This window comes from Pieris brassicae, chromosome 7, assembly GCF_905147105.1.
Source record: "Pieris brassicae chromosome 7, ilPieBrab1.1, whole genome shotgun sequence".
Classification (NCBI taxonomy): domain Eukaryota; kingdom Metazoa; phylum Arthropoda; class Insecta; order Lepidoptera; family Pieridae; genus Pieris; species Pieris brassicae.
In genome coordinates this window covers 7,400,094-7,406,309 of record NC_059671.1, presented here as the reverse complement: position 1 = coordinate 7,406,309, position 6,216 = coordinate 7,400,094, and positions in this window count along the sequence as shown.

Sequence of the window (6,216 nt, the reverse complement as noted above, 5' to 3'; positions counted from 1 at the left end):
GTTTTCTCTTATTTCATTAATATAAATCATGAAACGTTGAGATTGTAATTGCGAAATCTTATCTGAATATAGTCGACGCATTATGAACGGAAGCTTCGGATCGTAAATCATATTTACCTGTCTGTTTCGCTCGCACTTACAGGTCTTAAGGAGAGGTGTAGTGATGAAAAAAGAAGATAAAAGTTTTTAATTTTTAAGATAAATTGTTTGTTTCGACGTAATCATAGACAAATGATCGTAATTTAGAAAATTACAAATGTTGTTGATGTTTTGTTTTTGACGATGGATGTCAAACGCAGTATACGAAATATCGTTATAAAAATATCTCCTACGGCCTGATGCCTAAGCCGCAATTTATGTATAAGATGCGATATTTAAATATTTACTGAATTATTCAAAAGTTTGGGTCGCTCAAACAATGACGTCAGTATTATTTTCATAAAATGGGAATACTATAATCATAATTATATCTCATATTACTACAATACTTTGCAGACTTTTAAATCTTGGATTGGAATAACAATATTATTGGACTATTTTTTTAATACGTTAAAAAGATAGTATTCCGAATTACATATTCTTAGCTATTTATTTAAGTTATTATTCGATATACTAAACATACTTAAACTTCTAAATTAAGCTAATAATAATAACGTGGGCTCGCTGGCTAAGACGCTGGGACAAGTAATATTTATGTCAAAATTATTTAATTTCCTCGTATTCGGCGCCGAATTAACCATAGTATTATAACATACAGCGCTAGTACGCATTAAGATACGATATTTATGATAAGATATTTCATGAGACCGAACCGTCGTCATGCCTACATTTACTTTAGACATTTTGACATCCCTCGTATTTTTCTACAATGCCATTTCCATAGAATAGAAATCTCATAAAACATATGTTTCAGGGTTCGCTAAGCTCAAAAAGAAGTTGCTTGCTTACGAGAAGTAAAGAAAATTAATTTATCAATCAAATCAAACGAAGCAGATTTTTTTCAACGTTAAAAATAACGCTTGCGTGTATATACACCATGTACTCCAAACGTTTCCATCAATACTCAATATGTTAAATCTGCAAAGCATGTACGTTAAAAGTTATGTGGCGAGAAATAAACATAAATTTCGAACTGAAATCATACTTGTCTAAACATAGTACGTAGCACATCTTTATAATCTAAGATTTACATACAGTAACAGATATGTTAAGGCTCTATATATTTTAACTTTAAATGATATCAAGTATTCCTTCCTATAAGTGGCGCCATCACACTATAGCCAGCATTTTCCGAATACTATTTATTGTCTTTGGTAAAGATTATTGTAAAAACTTTATTATCTAAGTATGTTTGTCATTAATTTCGTTAAATTATCATATATATTGACAAAATAAAATATAACAGTATCTAATTTACTTATTCTTATGATGAGGCAACGAAAATATGTTTTATATATCGCACCTTGATTTCGAAACCGTTATTAAACAAAAAAACTAAATTTTCGGGAGAAAGAATTTACGATTTTTCCATCATTATTTAACTCTTTATAAAAAAGTAAGTAACTTATCAGAGATATTTCAGAGATTATTTGTTAAATAGTCGACTTCTTTTAAACGCGTGCAGTTATATAATTTAATATTTTCTATGATTATATTTTTATAGGAACTTTAATTTTTATAGTAACACTTATTAAATCATTAATTTTACAATTTTGTAAAGTTTGTTTAAAAAAATGTTACTATATTCAAAACAAAATTCTAGATTATAAGGACTATTATAATTTATTTTAAATATATTTTATGCACAGGTCAATTAAACAAAAAATCTAAATATTAAATGCAACTAAAAATGTTATTCCCTTAGCATTAATATCGCATAAAAATAAACTGTGACTAAACTAAAAAACACAGTTTATCAAATATATATAAGTAAGTAATTTACATTAATTTCAAAATGCCGTAGCTAAACACTATACTAATAGTTACACTTTTTTATAAACTTTTAAGTCTATTCCGTAAATGCTAGGTGACAACTTGTGTAGTGACCAAAATCTACAAAAATACATATCAAATTCTTTCTGTAGATTTTGACGATTTAAACAAATTGGCATTGATAACAATATTTCGGAAAAATTTCGATTAGTAACGTTTTCGACATAAAGTTGCCATATATTAAATCGCGATAAAAATATGATGATAGCTTAAAGGAAACACTTTTTTACCGGATTGAAGCTATGTATATATAAACTTATAATTATTTTACATTTTAGTTTTAATTATTCCCGACGTTTCGAGTGCTTTAAAGCGTGCGTGGTCACGGTGACCTAGTTTATAATATTACATAGCTTGAATCCGGTAAAAAAGTGTTTTCTTTAAATGTGTAAATGCTATGTTAACAAAAGACAATACTATGATGATAGTCAACTGTCATTTCTTATAAAAGCCAAAGCCTATTAGAAAAAAAACAAAACAATCACGAAACAAATACAGAAATCTGAGGCCCAGACCTTGAAGGTTGTAGCACCACTGGTTCTATTTATACCCCTCACTGTAAGCAGTGTTGGCCTCGCTAATTAAGCTTGAAACTCTCGACGTGCGTCAAATCCACATAGAAGATCCATTGGATCCACCAATCTTCCATCTTCCTTCAACCAAGGAATGGAATCTCGCAGTTGGCTGTAAAGGCCTTTACAACTCAGTTCGGGCTGTTTTGGCGATCGTATCTCGGCCGGAATACTGACGTAGAAGATAGACATTATTTATTTTAAACATGTTATAAAAGTGTTATTAGTCTGTGGATTCATGTAGTTATGATATAATCTATTTTCTGATATGTAAAAGTAGCTTTTATTGTGTACAATGAACAAGAGAAAGACTCTCTCTAAACAATATATTTAAACGGTTACAAAACGTTATTAACTAAACCATATCTGTATTATGCTAATTTAAGTCTTAAATGAATGGAATGAAGTTTATTCCATAATGACACAAAATATCTTAATAATAATGCCATGGTCTGCCATTGTAGTTCGTCACGGGTTTGACTCTTTTGAATGTTGTTATGCGATATGGGCGAAGTCTAGCCATGCTACAGGCGTTGACCGGGGATCAATTTCGCTAAACAATGAACACCACTCTAGAAGGCTGTCAATAATAAAATAAGGTCACCTTAACCTGAATCATACCTAAATACATATATTATATATTGATGAAGTGACACTAACAGTTCCAAGTCCCATCGTTGAAACTATTTCTATTTCTATAGTCATTAGCTGCCATTGTCCCCTATATTCTGTGTTTCGAATTCTTGCGTCGCTTTACCTTGCTTAGCTGAATTTAATGTCCGCCTGCCACTGGTAGCGAACGGACCCATTACGGACTCCGCTACACTCGTAACGATAATTTTCATACATTTGTTTCCACCAAAGCGGAGACGGATCCGTTCCACTCGCAATGGAAGGCGGGCATAAGTGTGTGTTAAAAATTGGCAAAAATTTCCAGTCGAATTTTATTTGAGTTTACCTTTTCACCGTTCGCCTTTCCCAAGTAGTTCCCATGAGCCGATATTATATTAGATTCAATTATTACTTCTTTGAGTTCTCGTGTTTTGTACACGAGAACTAGAAGGCGTTATTTTTTTTACATTTCATGGACAATTTACTTCGTAAACATTTTTAATGGGCAATATTTCAGTACAAATTGTAACTCTTAACCTGTTACTGTATTAGCTGCTTATCGTGCGTAATATGTTTCATCATACTAAAGGGGCTTCTTCTACACAGGCTGCACTTTAAAAAAAATATGTGGTTACATCATTGCCGACTATATTCCGAAAATTAAAAAAAAAACATTTTAACTGTATATGGCTCATTACACGGTCTACAAACATTTATTTATTTTTACAGTAACTTAATACTAATGCAATAGAAAACTAAACTAAAACGTAATATAAACATAACGAATAAAAACTTAAAACCTAAACCATTTTATAACTAATTATAAATAATGCAATTCTTGTCAATTCAGCCAGTGTGCAAATAAAAACTGGCTGGCTGATGCTATCAGCCATATCCTTGCAGCTATACATTTTCGTGAAAAAATTAGCCGCCCAGGTGCCCCTATAGATATGGAATTATAGTTTGGGGGAATTCAGTCGATGGAAATTGAGTATTTAAGGCTCAAAAAGTAAAATTAGTAGAGCAACTTGTGGAGCAAATTATCTTGATAGTTGCGTACCATTTTTTAAGAAGCTCATAATTGTATCTCATCCCTATTATTTAAGAACTGTTTATATTCGTTCACAAAAACATAAATATTGTTAAGTCAACGAGATTAAACATATACCGAAGTAGACGTGGGGAGAAATTGGCTGCGTCAAAACTCAATCTGGACTTGTATAAGAAAAACCTTTTGTAGGGCTATCAGTGTTTATAACAATTTACTAAAAAACATTAAAAGATCTTCATGCAAGAGTTTTTAAAAATCGACTTAACTTTGAAACAAAATAATATAAGAATTGACTAATGACTAATTGATATGACTCATAATGTATAATGTAAAATTCCTTTTAAGACAAATTTGCACGCAAATATGTGTGGCAGAATATGCGAACTGTACCACCATAACATTTTTGTACCATATTCATGCAATAAATTATTATTATTATGAACTTGTATGTTAGCATTTACGTAATAGCCTAGCCCTAGCCTCAATATTTAGCCTTATTGAATAATAAGTTTGCAAAGCAGCGTTTTTAAAATTCTATTCAAAAGTATATTAAATTTTAAAATCCACTCCGGTTAATATCCGATAGTGCCGCCAGACCTCGAAATTTATTAATATATTGCGTTTTCCTCATAATCCGTATTATCATTTCAGTTTGCGAAATCACATTTGATATTTAATATTATATTAAAACTGAGTTATTTGAATTTCTTATATACCTTAGTTGTCAGTGTCGATATTTAAGAGTTTTATTATTGAGTTTTACAAAACTTAAACAAATCAAATTTATTATCCTTTAATTCTTCAAAATAAAAGTTATAAATTCTATTATCATTACAACCCTATTTTTCTGTCTTTATAACAACATAGCTTCGGAGTCTTGCACTTTTCCACAGTTCTTACTATAAACTTTTATGTTTATTTTTTTATATCTTATATTATGTACACTAAAATGTATAATAATAAATAAAATAAATTTGATACAAACAAGCAAATGAAGGACCTTTAGTTATAATAGTAAGACGGATGTCTAATTTTGTTTTTATAAATTATGGGACTACAAAAACTTACTCAATCGGAGTTAGACGATTGTATTACCAAAGCTACCTTTAATTATAACTATAGTATAGGAAGATTCAGAGGCGAAGCTTAGCGTTGGAAAGTCCTTAAGCTTCCACTCCAAATCTTTAAAAAAAATTAAATCCTTTATGGGTTGATATGAAAATGAAAACAGGGATAGTTTATCTGTTATTGTATAGCGATGATCAAATAAAAGTAAGTACAGAAATTATCTATACATTAAATAGTTTCATAGATAAGGAATTTTGCAATTCACGAATAATTGCAAAATTTAACTTAATGTTACAGGGGAAATGTTCCAAATCTGGAGCAATAATTATAGTTCATGGCTTCCGTACATTGTGTCGAAATTTTTATTTAATATCTAGTTATTTGTATAAGTTCTTTGTATAATTATATATATTATCACACATTTTAAGTATAATAAATAAGTTAGGCAATCCAGAATTAACAATGACTGTCAAAGGAAAACTGATAAATATACCATTTTTATGCACTTTAGTTTCTTTAAATGCATCCTTGATTAGTTAAGTAATTTAAGAGTAAGGGCATAACACTGCTAACATTCGTTCAGTTAGCGTATTTTGTTTGTACGTTTACGACTCTCAGTTAAATTTTAGATCACACTAATATTACTTTACATACAGTCTCCGACCATGCTGAAAAGCGCTTTAAACGTAGTTCTGTAAATAGGAAATGAAAGGAACTTTTGTGTCCAATAAAGAATTTTTATTGAAAAGTAATACAATATTATATGTATTACAAAACTTCAGCGCATTTATTGGTCTTTCCAAGCATTTATTTGATCTGTTGTTGATATTTATTTGAATTAATATAGAGGTCACTATTTTTTATTATCTTTAGAACCTACGACCGATGTCACTTCTCATTCTTCATTTTTATTATTTTACA